The 16,492-nt window shown below is 42.9% G+C and overlaps 1 long non-coding RNA gene across 1 annotated transcript; it reads right to left on the reverse strand.

The window, feature by feature from the left end:
- Positions 1–1,569: 1,569 nt before the first annotated feature.
- Positions 1,570–14,998, reverse strand: LOC120987130. The gene is made up of 3 exons (XR_005775927.1): positions 14,987–14,998; positions 7,141–7,146; positions 1,570–1,705 (listed from the first exon to the last, which is right to left on the reverse strand). It is a non-coding gene; the product is annotated as an uncharacterized LOC120987130 (long non-coding RNA).
- Positions 14,999–16,492: the final 1,494 nt, after the last annotated feature.

Below are 16,492 nucleotides of genomic sequence, written 5' to 3' on the forward strand. Positions count from 1 at the left end.
ATCTTTTTTAAGGACCAATTGAGTTCTGAAGTCACTTTAAGGGGCTTTTGTAGTAGAAATCACCATAAATGACCCTATTTTATAAACTACACCCCTCAAGTTATTCAAATATGATTTCACAAACTTTTTTAACCCTTTAAATGTTCCACAAGAATTGAAGAAAAATGGAGGTAAAATTTTAAAATGTCACTTTTTTTTGCAGATTTTAATTGTAATCCATTTGTTCCTGTAACATAGCAAGGTTTAACAGCAAAACAAACCTTAAGATTGGAGAGCTATTAGATTTTTGGCGGGCAGATTTTTCTGGAATGCTTGCAGAGACCCAGAGGTATCTGTTCAGTGAAAACCCCCCAAAAGTGACCCCATTTTGGAAACTGAACCCCTCATGGAATTTATCTAGGGGTGTAGTGAACATTTTGACCCCACATATGTGTTCCAGAAATTAATGTGAAGCTGATGATAAAAATTAATATTAACGTTTTTCCATTTCATCCAATTTTTTGACACTCATTTTTGACATAATTTCCCTCAGTAGTAATAATGTCCCTTATTGGGGCCCATAATGTCCCCCTATAGTGGCCCCCAGCAGTATTAATGTCCACCCATAGTCGCCCCCAGCAGTGATAATGTACCCCATAGTGGCCCATAATGCCCACATAATGGCCCCCAGCAGTAATAATGTCCCCCATTGTGGTCCCTAGCAGTAATAATGTCTCCCATAGTGGCCCGTAATGTCCTCCATAGTGGCCCCCAGCAATAATAATGTCCCCCATAGTGGCCCACAGCAGTAATAATGTCCCCCATAGTGGCTTTCAGCAGTAATACTGTCCCCCATAGTGGCCCATAATGTCCCCTCATAGTGGCCCACAGCAGTAATAATGTCCCCCATTGTGGCCCATAATGTCCCCCATTGTGGTCCCCAGCAGTAATAATGTACCCCCATAGTGGCCCCCAGCAGTAATAATGTCCCTGATAGTGGCCAATAATGTCTCCCATAGTGTAGTGGCCCCCAGTATTAATAATTTACCCCATAGTTGCCCATAATGCCCCCATAGTGGCCTATAATGTCCCCCATAGCAACCCCCAGCAGTAATAATGTCCCCATAGTGGCCCATAATGTCCCCCATAGTGGTCCCCAGCAATAATAATATCCTCGATAGTGGCCCATAATGTTCCCCTAAGTGGCCCACAGCAGTAATTAGTGTCCCCTATAGTGTAACCCAGCAGTAATAATGTCCCCCATAGTGATCCCTAGCATTAATAATGTTCCCCATATTGGCCCATAATGTCCTCTCATAGTGGCCCACAGTAGTAATAATGTCCACCATCGTAGCCCCTAGCAGTAATACTGTCCCCTATAGTGGCCCCCAGCGGTAATAATGTGCCCCATAGTGGCCCCCAATTTCCCCCATAGAGGTCTTCAGCTGTAATGTTTGTTTTTAGCAGTAAAAAAAGTCACTCACCTCATCCACTTGCACATGCCAAGGCAGTCGCTCCTCTCTTGATTCTGAAGGACCTGTGCTCAAGTATGATGATGTCACCACGCGCCCCCTCTCGTGGTCCTTGAGCGCAGGTCCTTCAGAATCAAGAGAGAAGCGACTACCTCTGCATGTGCAAGTTGATGAGGTGAGTGTTTTTTTTAACCCCTACAAGGCCATATTGCACTAGTGTACCTGTTTTTTACTGCCATTAGACGGGTGCACTCCTGTCTAATCAGCTGTTAAAAACGATCCCATTGATTTCAGTGAGGTCCATCTGACCGCGAAAACGGTCAAAAATAGGCGGTGTCCTATTTTTTGACGGCCGCTTTTCACTGGCTGTTAAAAAAAAATTACCTTATGAATAGCCTCACGACTGAAAACACCCATGTGGCATCCGTAAAAAAAGGTCCGGCACACAGCTGTTTTTCACGGTTGTGCGCATGTAGCCTTAGTGTTTCCTTTATTTTTGAGCAGTGTATTTGTTCACATGGCACTTTATTAATTGCTTGACAAAAACCTGAGAGGGTTGAAACATTGCCGTTATAGATGTTTGTGAACACCCGATAACACCATCTGTATCCATTGGACTTGTGCCGCGTTCCCTGCATATTTAAGTTTATCATAACACTATACTGATAAATGTGCTGCAGGCTGTGCCATTTTTGCTGCTTTGTTAATTAATGCAGCCAACAACAATATTAATAAGTCTTACCTATTCTTTTCATTGTAATTCGTTTTCACAAATAAGAATAAAATTGTATTTTTTCCCGAGGCAGAGACCCCTGTACACTGGGAGCTAGAGTAGTCTTTAGGGCTTCAGTAGCTATAGTTACATTCCTGCTTACAAATGCTTTCCTCTGGAGTGGCAGAGAGTATAGGATAGCTTAGGGACATGGATTTGTGGAATTAGGAAAAACTAATGTTAATCTTTCAAAATCCCCAGCTCAGAAAATGAAACTCACTTAGACACACCCTTGAAATAGTCAGATGAATCATTTTAGGGTGGTTTTATAAAAACTGGTGTAAAGGAAAACTGGCTTAGTTGCCCATAGCAACCAATCACATTCCACCTTTTATTTTCCAAAAGAGTTCTAAAAAATTAAAGGTGGAATAAGTTTTAATAAGTCTCCCCAATAGTCTTTTTTTTTTACATGTTTTAGAACATTTGCTTCTGACTTTTTTTTAGGCATTTTTAAAGGCAAGAAACATCAACTCCAGATGGCTGAAGTTTACAAAAATTATTATACGCAGTACAAACATACTTTTTTGTGCCATTCTTCTTTTTATATATATACACAGTATATATTGTAGGAAGGCGCAAGGGACTTTCGTTGACGGAAGGTACATATGTGTCACCGAGGTTCCTGGCCTCAGTGGAGTAAGAGCCAGTTTTCATGTGTCAGCAGCAGTTGCTGTTTGACACCTTGCTATTTAGTATAGCTGTAATAGCTGATCCTGGGAATGGTGGGCTATTATATGAGGTTCGTTCGCCATTTTGCCACTTTAGCGGCTCCGTTGACAGGGCTCTTGAAGGGACGGAAGTCCGTGATGATCCGCTGGAATGACCAGGCGGTAGAGGCTTTTTCCTTGTTGAAGTCGGTCCTGTGCGGGTCAACAGTTTTGGTGACGCCCGACATCAGGAGGGAGTTTGTGGTACAGACCGATGCTTCTGAAGCATGCCTCGGGCTGTACTCTCTCAGGAAATCAATGGGGAGGAACATCCCGTTGTTTTCCTGAGCTGCAAACTCACCACAGCCAAGACCAGGTATAGTATAGTGGAGAGAGAGTGTCTGGCCATTAAGTGGGCACTCGAGTCTCTCCGCTATTATCTGTTGAGGAGAAAGTTCTGTCTGGTGACCGACCACTACCCTCTCAAGTTAATGAGCCAGGCCAAAGTGAGGAATGCTCTGGTCAGCAGATGGTTCTTGTCATTACAGAACTTTAAGTTCTCAGTGGAACACAGGGCAGGCCGCTTGCAGGGAAACGTGGATGCCATGTCCTGGGTACACTGTCTGGCAAGTGTTCACCCCCTCAGGGTTGAACAAAGGGGGAGGTATGTAGGAAGGCGCAAGTGACCGTCGTTGATGGAAGGTATGTGTCACCGAGGTTCCTGGCCTTGGTGGAGTAAGAGCCAGTTTTCATGTGTCAGCAGCAGTTGCTGTTTGACACCTTGCTATTTAGTATAGCTGTAATAGCTGATCTGGAATGGCTCTTACTGGGAGTAGTCAAAGTGCTGGGTGACTACTCCCCACGTTCCAGGCCGGGTCTTGACTGGCCTATATAAAAAACCCAGTCAGCAGTGTCAGCTGGTGGTAATTACCTCTCTCTCTGACAGAGGATCTCTGGCAATCGCTGGATTGGGATCTGAGCCGTGTGCTATGATGGAGGTCTGAGTTTGGGAGGTCTGCTCTGTCCTGAGCAATGTCGATCGGGTGTGAAAAACACCTAGGATAACAGGTGACTCTTTTGCTGTATGAACTCTCTAGGTGTAAACAAAGACCAAAACTGCAAATGGACTGTTGTACTGCTTTGTTGCCATAAGTGTGAATAAAACACAGACATTTTTGAGTTACAAACTGGTCTTTGCCTCTATACTGCGTCCGCTTGTCCTGTCTACCAGAGCGAATCCCCATAATATATATATTTATATATATATATATATATAACCTCCTCTAAACTTTTGAATGCACATGTCCAACTGTTCAATGTTTCAGTACTTTTTGTACAACTTGCTGTTCTCTAACAAGGAGCTTAACGACAAAATTCACAACAGTTGTTTAATACATAAATACAATGAAGCCCAATACATTTCCTGGTTCAATTAGAATTGGTATTTAAACAGTCCTCCTCATCATGCTGTTCACATTTTGACATCATGAGACCAAGGCGACACCTAACAATTGATCAACAGTACCTCGCCATTGCGAGGCTTCAAGCAGGATGTTCTCAGATGGAAGTGGCCACTTAGAGTGTCATCAGCAGGTTGCAACAGAGATACAGAGTGACTGGAAGAGTCACTGAAAGGCATAGAAGTGGACGTCCTTTGGCCACATCCCACACTGATGACTGCTTCATTGTGAACAATGCCCTGCAGGAGCGGATGATGAATTCAACACAACTCCAAGCACATTTAAGGGAGGTGAGAGGCACCCAAGTGTCATGTCACACTATTCGAAACCATTTACATCAGTGTGGTCTGCATGCTAGATGACCTGCAAGGGTACCTGACCACACCACCAGGCACAGACGTCATCATCTTGCATGGGCCAGGGAGCATCTATGCTGGACGAGGTGTTGGGTATATAATACAAATAGCTTTATATAAAAGAAAGAATCAAAGGAAAAATTTCAAAGGATATTGATCCTCGAGGTGGACATATAAAACACCTCAAAAAGAGATCGTTGTTAATTTAATTATATTTTGCAATCAGTAAATAATGGTACAAGTGTCTATGCAAAATATAAATGATTTATTATACAATAACTTATAATACAATCAAAAATTAATCAATGTGAAATTCAATAATCTGCAATGATACACAGTGATATGCAGTACCCAAAATTCGCCACTAGATGGCACCAATACAAATACCAGCGTGCACACAGTACCTCTCAGACAGAAGAATATAATAAAAATCCGTCTCGACCACAATTTATAGATATAAAAACACAATAATGTTAAAGGATAGATACGAACCCTTGCTCTGCACAAACCATGACAAATCTCGAATAATCGGGTAGGATGGTCACACAACTTATAAATGATCAAGCCTGGTATTGACTATGGAATGAAATTATTCCAATCAGAGAGTTACCTCTGAAATCAATATTTAGGTATTTTATTCAGTAATATGCATCTTTACTGAATAGTGACAATATTGATGTAGCACTTTTAACAACTATACATCCGCCAACAGCGGAGAGTTTGCTAAATATCAGGTTGATTAATTTATATCAATACTACACAACATAAAGTTATGCATTACCGAGAATGCAGATGATGTGCAGAGACTAAGGGAAGTCAGCTCTAAGGTACGATCTGGTCATTAGGATCTTTTCCTGGGTTTTCTTTGTTTCTCTGTGTTTTCCTAATTCCCCCTTGTCTTTTTCCTGTTGCTCTTTCTTTTTGTTTCCGTTCTGTGTGCGTGGTTTATGATCACAAATTTATCAGTTAGACACACCTTCCTAGCTTGGAGTTTTCCAATCATTGTCAGCTAGGCGTGTACATATGATAATGACTGTGATGTCATTGTATTACCCAAAATGCATTTCTGCTGTTGGTGTAATGTTACTCATTTACCCATAGGTGACACTATTACCTAAGCTATTAGTATCATTCTGGTAAGGGTTAAATTTCCAAGTCTGACTTTATCTCACATTCTATACACATGACCCATGGAACTTTAAATTAGAACTCCTGGGATTAGTTTTGACACTTCTACCAATTAAGCACAGACTTTTAGGCACCAGTTGAATGTTTCCCATACTCCTAAATTTATGTTACCGATAAAATCATGAATTATAATCTAATAAATAATAATTTTATTTAATAATGTAATAAAAATTATGAGTGTGATAAATTTTGAAACATGGGACTACACAAAGTCCGACATCACAATCAGGACAATGGAACCTGGTTTCTTTTCAGACTTTCTTTCCATTGCCACCTCTCTTTGAGCAGCAAACCGGGCACATCCTAGTAGGTGCTGCCTTTTTTGCGGTTGGCAGGATGTAGTCGATAAAGTAACGACCAGTCAGGCGTTCTGGGTTGACAACGTCAACATCACGACGTCCAGGTCTGTTCACAGCTACTGATGGCGTCTGGTGGTTGACAAAAATCTGCTTAACCACCTTCCATATAAACTCAGAATGAACAAGAGGCTTGTCACTCTTTGCTCTGTGCAGGATATATGCATTCCAAAGGCATTGTTCCAGAAGATGCCTAAAGATCTTCTTATAATATTTTTTTTGCTGTTTGCGCATGTCATTGCCTGTCGACACCTCCCATGGTGTCTATAACTACTTGCGGCTTCAGCACATCTTTCCCACCTTTTTTGTGGACCATGGCAGTAGAGGTATTGTGCACAGTACTCATGAGACACACGTCCTTCTTGTCTCGCCATCGCATTGCCATCATCTTACCCTTCTGCCAGGCAACCATTTCTCCGGTTTTGATTTTTTTCTTGGCAAACATAGATGTCACGTCGGTTATGGGTGGCTCTATGGGTGGCAATGGCTGAGATACAAGCCCAAACTACTTGAATAACATCATTAATCCAGTCATTGTGCCTCTGCATGAACAACACAGGCCTAATTTCATCTTCATGGACGACAATGCACCAGCTCATCAAGGTCGCCTCATTAGGGAACAGCAGCTGGAGACTGGGGGACCTAAAATGGAGTGGCCTGCACTTTCTCCAGACCTGAATCCCATTGAAAACCTATGGGATCAGCTGAGTCGCTGTGTAGAGGCATGTAATTCTCTACCCCAAAACCTCAATGACGTAAGGGGCCGCCCTTCAAGAAGACTGGGATGCCATGCCTCAGCAGACAATAAGTCGACTTGTGAACAGCATGAGACTTCGTTGTCAAGCTGTAATTAATGCTCAAGGCCACATGATGAGTTATTGAAACATTTTTGTGGGGGTATACCCACCACTGGTGTCTGCTTTTGTTTCAATAAATTGTTTGAGATGAGGAATTCAGCATTGCATGATTTTACTTGAATGCCCTACTTTTATGATATAATATCACTGCAGCGTGAACTGAAAGCGTGTGTGTGTATGTGTATGTATATATATATATATATATATATATATATTTATTTTTTTAATGGTGAAATTCATTTTTTATTTAATTTGCAGCATGCACTGGGAGTGGTTTTTTCGTCCCAAAGACACACATAGAAACACTCCATATTGCTTCTATGAGGTTCCGTGCCTCCGTTCCGCACCAACCACCCGGATTGCAGACCCATTCAAGTGAATGACTCTGCATACGTGATGCAGTGTGCACACGGCAGGTGCCCGCATATTGCGGAGCCACTGTTTGCGGGCCGTAATATGGGCGCGGCCAGGGAAACGGCTGTGTGCATGAGCCCTAACACAAATGCTACAAAAAAGCAACAAATCACTGCTAAAAATGAAAAAAAAAAAAAAAAACATCATTAGGTTGGTCTTTTTGTATACTTTTTCTCTTACAAGCAAAAAAATATCAGTTCCATTTATATGAATAGGTCTTCCACATGGGACAGACTGGGAACTTAAAGTAGCCCTGGAATAAAACAAAAAGTCCTATGTGCCCTATGTTGTAGGTGGGTACAAACTGACAGAAGGTAGGGCTAACACAAGTAGCCGGCATCAGCAATACCATCTTGCAGCACAAAATACAACCCCAGCAAAACCAAATACCATACTGCAGCTGAAAATACTGCCGTAGAAGAACCAAATAAGCAACTGCAACACAAAATACAGCCCCAGAAGGATCAAATACCACAGTGTAGCACAATATACTGCCCTAACAGAACTAAATACCACAATACCAAATCTACTGTACCAGCAGGACCAAATACCACAGTGCAGCACAATATACTGCTCTAGCAGAACTGAACAGAGTACAGCACAAAATACTGCCCAAGCAGCACAAAATACCTCCCCAGAAGTTGCCCCTTTGTGATGGCCAGTGCCTGCTGCCAACTTCTGTCCTCCTACTACAGTTGTGTCTATTAAGATATGGATGGAGATGAGATGTAGGCCAAAGCACAAAGCCAGTCTGACCTTCAGCATCCTGACTACCAAACATATAGGAGAATACAGTACTATATACCTATTACATTACATCTCCTCTGATATGGATGTTCTCCTCCCTCAGCCTTTTTTTTTATTTGGACCAGACCACGACATCTTTCAGGCATTTCTTGCCTCTGCAAGAGTTTGTCTTACAGACATCTTAAGATTACTCACTTTTCTATCATCCTCCCCACCTTCTCAATACAAACTTCTTATCCTGATCTCATCCTCAGCCAATGTAATAATAGGGCTAACCAAATGGGGTACCAAAAAATTAAGCAGAAAAAACACTAGCGATGGATCGATATTGCTCTAGTTTATGTGCTGCTGGAATACAGGTATGTTCAAACTTGTGGGATACCAGGAGACGTGGCTTCGCTCCCCATGGCTGGTCAGCATAGCAACCCTTGTGACACAACCATACATAGGATCATGGCTGGATATGTTCCTGACAGTAACAGCCCCTTCCTTAAGGGCACTAGACCCTTACATCTAGGACCAGGTTTATGTGGAAATTTCTTACGAAAGGCTCGGAGCAAATGATGCACATATACAGATCGACCTGGAACGTTCTTCAGGTACATAACCTATTCAATGCACTAAATATTAAAGGGAAGCTCTAACTCTACAAAAAAACAACAATTTCTTGCACTTATACCGTGGATCTACCTCCACCTAAACAGGAGGGGGAGGTCCCTTAGGCAGAGACATAGGCAAAATTTATTTTTTTAGAAGAGATTTATGAAAGACATTGTGATTGTTAAATGAAGAGGGCAAAGGCATTTGGAAAGAAACAGGATTAATAGACTCCATGATCCCATATGGACCAATGTATCTACGATGGAAGTTATGTGAAGAAACGTTGAGATGAAAATTTTTAGTACACATCCATACCTCTTGTTCCACAGAAAAAAATGTAGGCCGTCTCTTATCAGTATCCTTTTTTTGTTTAAGTGGTCTTTTTTCAGAATCTGGGCCCATACTCATTCTTCACCTTTGGGTTTTCAGTAACAGAAGTGAAAACAGCACAAAATTTGATGATCAGCAATGTAACACCTACGATACTGTTTAAGATTTTTTAAACCACTCAGTCTGTCCATTAGTCTCAGGAATAATTGCAGAAGAGAATAACAATGGGACTTGAAGTTTGTCACAGAAGGACCTCTAAAACCTGGAAACAAAATGTACCCCTCTGTCAGAAACAATGTTCCCAGGAGTACCATGAAAACGACCAATATGCTTATTAGTAAATTAGCAGGCAGCAATAAGATGCTGAAGATGATTGATTATGGGTCCTTGAAACAACTTTGCGAATGTCCCAGGGGAAAGAGGATACTGGTAGGCATTCCTAGAAATCTAGAAATCCTCTCAGCCACCTGGTGCTTCTATAATAATAAGCTGGGTCGTTTGTTAAATAATCTACCCAGTTTTTATATGGATATAGGCTGGTTGAGATGCTGTGCTGGGGGATTCACCTGTTCCCCTGTGGGCCAATCCAAGTCTGATATCAGCTGCAAGATCAGGAGCAATTACAGAAACCACAATACCGTCAGACAGAATAGGTTATGGCTCAATATCAGGAGGCTGAGACGAGCAGAAACTAAGAGACAAAACTGTTTTCCGATCCAGTTCTATAAGTTGACACAAAGTTAAACCTGGTAAAAACAGAGCCCCCCTAGCCTGTCTGGGGTTGAGTCTCTTGGCCAAATCCATAAACTTCAAATTCTTTTGATCAATGAGAACATTAATTTGTTGCCTGGTCCGCTCCAAAAAATTTCACCACTTCTCAAATACCAGTTTCAAAGCCAATATCTCCTGATTGCCCACATCAGAATTTTGCAAGAGAACACAGTTTAGTCAGTGAAGGTAACCCTTGAGACAAAACTATCCCCACTCCCACCTTAGACGCGTCTAATTCCACAATAAAGGGATGTGAAGATCAAGATGAACCACAACTGGAGCTTCCATGAGGGCCTGTTTCAGAGTTTTAAAAGCAGATGCAGCCTTCAAGCTCCAATTCTAAAGAACAGCAACCACTGTAAGGTCAGTTAAAGGGTACCTGACATCAACTTTATGCTGACCTCACTGAAGGTAGCATAAAATAGTGACAGAAATACTGATTTCAGTGGTGTGTCACACATCAGCTAATAGTAAGCTGTTGCTGAGAACCAGCATCATAATCATTGCAGCCCAGGCCTTGAAAAGAGTCAAATCTACCTGATAAGAGTCCTGGTTATTCATAATCTCCTGCTCTCCCCGCACATTCGCTGATGATCGGCAGTTCTCTTCTAGAGAGAAAGGGAGAAAACTAGGTAGAAGACTGTCAGTCATCAGCAGGTGGGCAGGAGAGCAGGAATTTATGAATAACCATGACTCTTCTCAGGTGGCCGTGACTCTTTTCTAGGCACGGTCTGCAATAATTGTGATGTTAGTTCTCTGCAACCACTTACTTTTAACTTATAAATGACAGACAGCTGAAATCAACTCACCTGTCGGTACTTTGTTCTGCCGTTAGTATGGACAGCATAAAGTTCATGACAGGTTCCCTTTAAAGGCTTGGTAATAGAGGAAATTACAAATATATTTTCTATAATAGTTAGCAAATGACAGAAGTCTCTGAAAAGTCTTGTGTGAAGCTGGATGCACCTAGTCAGCAATGACTTGGACCTTAGTTGGGTCCATATGGAATGCATGAGTAGTAATAATAGAACCCAAAACAATGAATCTCCTGCACTCCAAAAGCACATTTATCAATTTTGACATACAAATTATTCTCTTGAAGTGCTTGGAGCACAGATCTTACATGTCTGATAAAACACTAACATTTTACCAATGAAACGCCAGAGCAGGGGTGTACATAGAAATCATTGGGTTCTATAGCAAGAATCTAAATTTGGCCCCCATGCACCATCCATAGCCCCTCCCACTATCCATTCCTGCCCCCCCCCCCCCCCTGCTTGCTGCTACGCGTTATATAGTGTGTCATCAGGATTGGAATGGGATTACATAACAGCTGCAGCACACAAACCCCACCAGCCACATGATACTGCATAAAAATAATGGTGTGCAATGCACACTGTGGAAGTGAATTTTGTTTTACTTGGTCATACCTCTATGCAAATGAATGTAAGAAAGGAAATAAAAGTGGAAAACACAAATGCCTAATCACATGGTCAGGGACATACATTATTCTCCCCAACAGCAACACTTACCATGATGAAGCTCAAAATTCCTTCACAGCAGAGTCTGATACCAGCGTGCTCCCAAACTTCACCATATAAATACCACATTGCAGCACAAGATATCTCCCCAACAACGCCATATAAAAACCACCATGTAGTACAAAATACCTATTATTATTGTCCCCTGACAACCCATCCCCCACTGGGAGGGAGAGAGCCTTCTGGTAGACTGTAGAATGGAGTGGGTAAACAGGTCACATGTTGTAGACAGTCAGACAGAGGCATAATAGATGAAGTGTGTTACAATATATAGTATATCCAGCAGTGTACTGATATGTGAGGTATGAGGTTATAAATTATACCTCACATATTAGTACACTACCATATACACTCACCTAAAGAATTATTAGGAACACCTGTTCTATTTCTCATTAATGCAATTATCTATTCAACCAATCACATGGCACTTGCTTCAATGCATTTAGGGGGGTGGTCCTGGTCAAGACAATCTCCTGAACTCCAAACTGAATGTCAGAATGGGAAAGGAAGGTGATTTAAGCAATTTTGACCGTGGCATGGTTGTTGGTGCCAGACGGGCCAGTCTGAATATTTCACAATCTGCTCAGTTACTGGGATTTTCACGCACAACCATTTCTAGGGTTTACAAAGAATGGTGTGAAAAGGGAAAAACATCCAGTATGCGGCAGTCCTGTGGGCGAAAATGCCTTGTGGATGCTAGAGGTCAGAGGAGAATGGGCCGACTGATTCAAGTTGATAGAAGAGCAACGTTGACTGAAATAACCACTCGTTACAACCGAGGTATGCAGCAAAGCATTTGTGAAGCCACAACACGCACAACCTTGAGGCGGATGGGCTACAACAGCAGAAGACCCCACCAGGTACCACTCATCTCCACTACAAATAGGAAAAAGAGGCTACAATTTGCACGAGCTCACCAAAATTGGACTGTTGAAGACTGGAAAAATGTTGCCTGGTCTGATGAGTCTCGATTTCTGTTGAGACATTCAAATGGTAGAGTCCGAATTTGGCGTAAACAGAATGAGAACATGTATCCATCATGCCTTGTTACCACTGTGCAGGCTAGTGGTGGTGGTGTAATGGTGTGGGGGATGTTTTCTGGGCACACTTTAGGCCCTTTAGTGCCAATTGGGCATCGTTTAAATGCCACGGGCTACCTGAGCATTGTTTCTGACCATGTCCGTCCCTTCATGACCACCATGTACCCATCCTCTAATGGCTACTTCCAGCAGGATAATGCACCATGTCACAAAGCTCGAATCATTTCAAATTGGTTTCTTGAACATGACAATAAGTTCACTGTACTAAAATGGCCCCCACAGTCACCAGATCTCAACCCAATAGAGCATCTTTGGGATGTGGTGGAACGGGAGCTTCGTGCCCTGGATGTGAATCCCTCAAATCTCCATCAACTGCAAAATGCTAACCTATCAATATGGGCCAACATTTCTAAAGAATGCTATCAGCACCTTGTTGAATCAATGCCACGTAGAATTAAGGCAGTTCTGAAGACAAAAGGGGGTCCAACACCGTATTAGTATGGTGTTCCTAATAATTCTTTAGGTGAGTGTATATTAAATGCCTGTATCCACTGCATCTATTAGACCTTGTGGCCCACTGCTGGGTATACTATATTCCTGTATACACTGCATGGGTCTTTTTGAGGTATGAGAATCAATAAGGCATGAGGTACTAATTCTGGGTAAAAAGAGGGAATTTGAGCATATTAAGAGAAAAGGGGACCCCTCCTTTTACCCAGTTCATTCTAGACTCAATGGAGAGATTATCTTGCAGTTCTTCTCCATGCTGTTGGTGGTGCAGGACCTGTGATGATGATGATGACGATGTCATCACAGGTCCTAGCCGATGCACTTTTCTAACCTGGGAACTACACCATTCTCTCTGCATTTCCTTTACTAGATGGTACAGCACCTATGATGACTTTATCACAGTTCCTTTAGCTTTCTGCAATGATGACAGGGACTCTGGATCGGAGCCTGTATTGAATGTAATTTGGGGGTGGTGCCTTTAGTCCACTGCAGGCCCATCTTCCCCATGGGCCCCATAGCAGCTACATGGTCTGCCTCCATTGTAGGTGCACCACTGATCCAGAGAACAACATTAAAGGGGTTGTGCAGGCAATATATATTGATGACCTACAGTCAGGTCCATAAATATTGGGACATCGACACAATTCTAACATTTTTGGCTCTATACACCACCACAATGGATTTGAAATGAAACGAACAAGATGTGCTTTAACTGCAGACTGTCAGCTTTAAATTGAGAGTATGTACATTCAAATCAGGTGAACAGTGTAGGAATTACAACAGTTTGCATATGTGCCTCCCACTTGTTAAGGGACCAAAAGTAATGGGACATAATAATAATCATAACTCAAAGTTTCACTTTTTAATACATGGTTGCAAATCCTTTGCAGTCAATTACAGCCTGAAGGCCTCTACTGCAACTATCTTCAGTTCCTGCTTGTTCTTGGGGCATTTTCCCTTCAGTTTTGTCTTCAGCAAGTGAAATGCATGCTCAATCGGATTCAGGTCAGGCGATTGACTTGGCCATTGCATAACATTCCATTTCTTTCCCTTAAAAAACTCTTTGGTTGCTTTTGCAGTATGCATTGGGTCATTGTCCATCTGCACTGTGAAGCGCCGTCCAATGAGTTCTGAAGCATTTGGCTGAATATGAGCAGATAATATTGCCCGAAACACTTCAGAATTCATCCTGCTGCTTTTGTCAGCAGTCACATCATCAATAAATACAAGAGAACCAGTTCCATTGGCAGCCATACATGCCCACGCCATGACACTACCACCACCATGCTTCACTGATGAGGTGGTATGCTTAGGATCATGAGCAGTTCCTTTCCTTCTCCATGCTCTTCTCTCCTATCACTCTGGTACAAGTTGATCTTGGTCTCATCTGTCCATAGGATGTTGTTCCAGAACTGTGAAGGCTTTTTTAGATGTCGTTTGGCAAACTCTAATTTGGCCTTCCTGTTTTTGAGGCTCACCAATGGTTTACATCTTGTGGTTTAACCCTCTGTATTTACTCTGGTGAAGTCTTCTCTTGATTGCCGACTTTGAGACACATACACCTACCTCCTGGAGAGTGTTCTTGATCTGGTCAACTGTTGTGAAGGGTGTTTTCTTCACCAGGGAAAGAATTCTTCGGTCATCCACCACAGTTGTTTTCTGTGGTCTTCCGGGTCTTTTGGTGTTGCTGAGCTCACCGGTGCGTTCCTTCTTTTTAAGAATGTTCCAAACAGTTGTTTTGGCCACACCTAATGTTTTTGCTATCTCTCTGATGGGTTTGTTTTGTTTTTTCAGCCTAATGATGGCTTGCTTCACTGATAGTGACAGCTCTTTGGATCTCATCTTGAGAGTTGACAGCAACAGATTCCAAATGCAAATAGCACACTTGAAATGAACTCTGGACCTTGTATCTGCTCATTGTAATTGGGATAATGAGGGAATAACACACACCTGGCCATGGAACAGCTGAGAAGCCAATCGTCCCATTACTTTTAGTTCCCTTAACAAGTGGGAGGCACATATGCAAACTGTTATAATTCCTACACCGTTCACCTGATTTGGATATAAATACCCTCAAATTAAAGCTGACAGTCTGCAGTTAAAGCACATCTTGTTTGTTTCATTACAAATCCATTGTGGTGGTGTATAGAGCCAAAAATGTTAGAATTGTGCCGATGTGCCAATATTTATGGACCTGACTGTATCTTCAGGATAGGTCATCAATATCTGATCAGTGGGAGTCCGACACCTGGAACCCCGTCTATCAGCTGTTGGAAGAGGAGGCAGCTCTCCATGCGAGTGCTGCTTCCTCTTCATTACACTGCTCGTCATCTCGGAAGTCTTGGTGGTGCAGTGTAATTACAAGTACTCACTCCATGCACTTAAATTAAAGGGGTTCTAAAGTTTGTTTTAACTGATGATCTATCCTCTGGATAGATCATCAGCATCTGACCGGCGGGAGTCTGACACCCGCGACCCCCGCCGATCAGCTGTTTGAGAAAGCAACAGCGCTCCAGCAGCGCCGCGGCCTTCTCACTGTTTACCGCTGGCCCAGTGACGTCATGACTAGTATCAACTGGCTCAAGTGAACGGAGCTTAGCCGCGCCCAGGCCAGTTGATACTAGTCGTGACGTCACTGGGCCAGCGGTAAACAGTGAGAAGGCCGCAGCGCTGCTGGAGCGCTGCTGGAGCGCTGCTGCCTTCTCAAACAGCTGATCGGCGGGGTCCAGGGTGTCGGATCCCCGCCAGTCAGATGCTGATGATCTATCCAGAGGATAGATCATCAGTTAAAACAAACTGCAGAACCCCTTTAAAGAGGACCTTTCACCAGAGGAAAGCCTCTAAACTAACTATACAGAAGTGTAGAGCGGCGCCCAGGGATCCCGCTGCACTTACTGTTATCCCCGGGCGCCGCTCCGTTCGCCCGGTATAGCCTCCGGTATGTAAGTAGTTAGGCTCCACCCACTTGATCCTGCCGGCGTCTTCTTCTCCTATGCTGTAGCGCTGGCCAATCGCAGCGCTCAGCTCATAGCCTGGCTATGAGCTGAGCGCTGTGATTGGCCAGCGCTACAGCATAGGAGAAGAAGACGCCGGCAGGATCAAGTGGGTGGAGCCTAACTACTTACATACCGGAGGCTATACCGGGCGAACGGAGCGGCGCCCGGGGATAACAGTAAGTGCAGCAGGATCCCTGGGCGCCGCTCTACACTTCTGTATAGTTAGTTTAGAGGCTTTCCTCTGGTGAAAGGTCCTCTTTAAGTGAGTACTTGTAATTTCACTGCTACTCCTTTGCAAGGGAGACAATGTGCAGTGTAATGAAGAGGAAACAGTGCTCACATGGAGCTGATTGGCAGGATTGCCAAGTTTCAGAACCCCACCGATCAGATATTGATGACCTATCCTTAGAATAGGTCATCAATATAAACTGCCTGCACAACCACTTTAAACAGGTT

The sequence above is a fragment of the Bufo bufo genome, chromosome 1 (genome assembly GCF_905171765.1).
Source record: "Bufo bufo chromosome 1, aBufBuf1.1, whole genome shotgun sequence".
Lineage (NCBI taxonomy): Eukaryota > Metazoa > Chordata > Amphibia > Anura > Bufonidae > Bufo > Bufo bufo.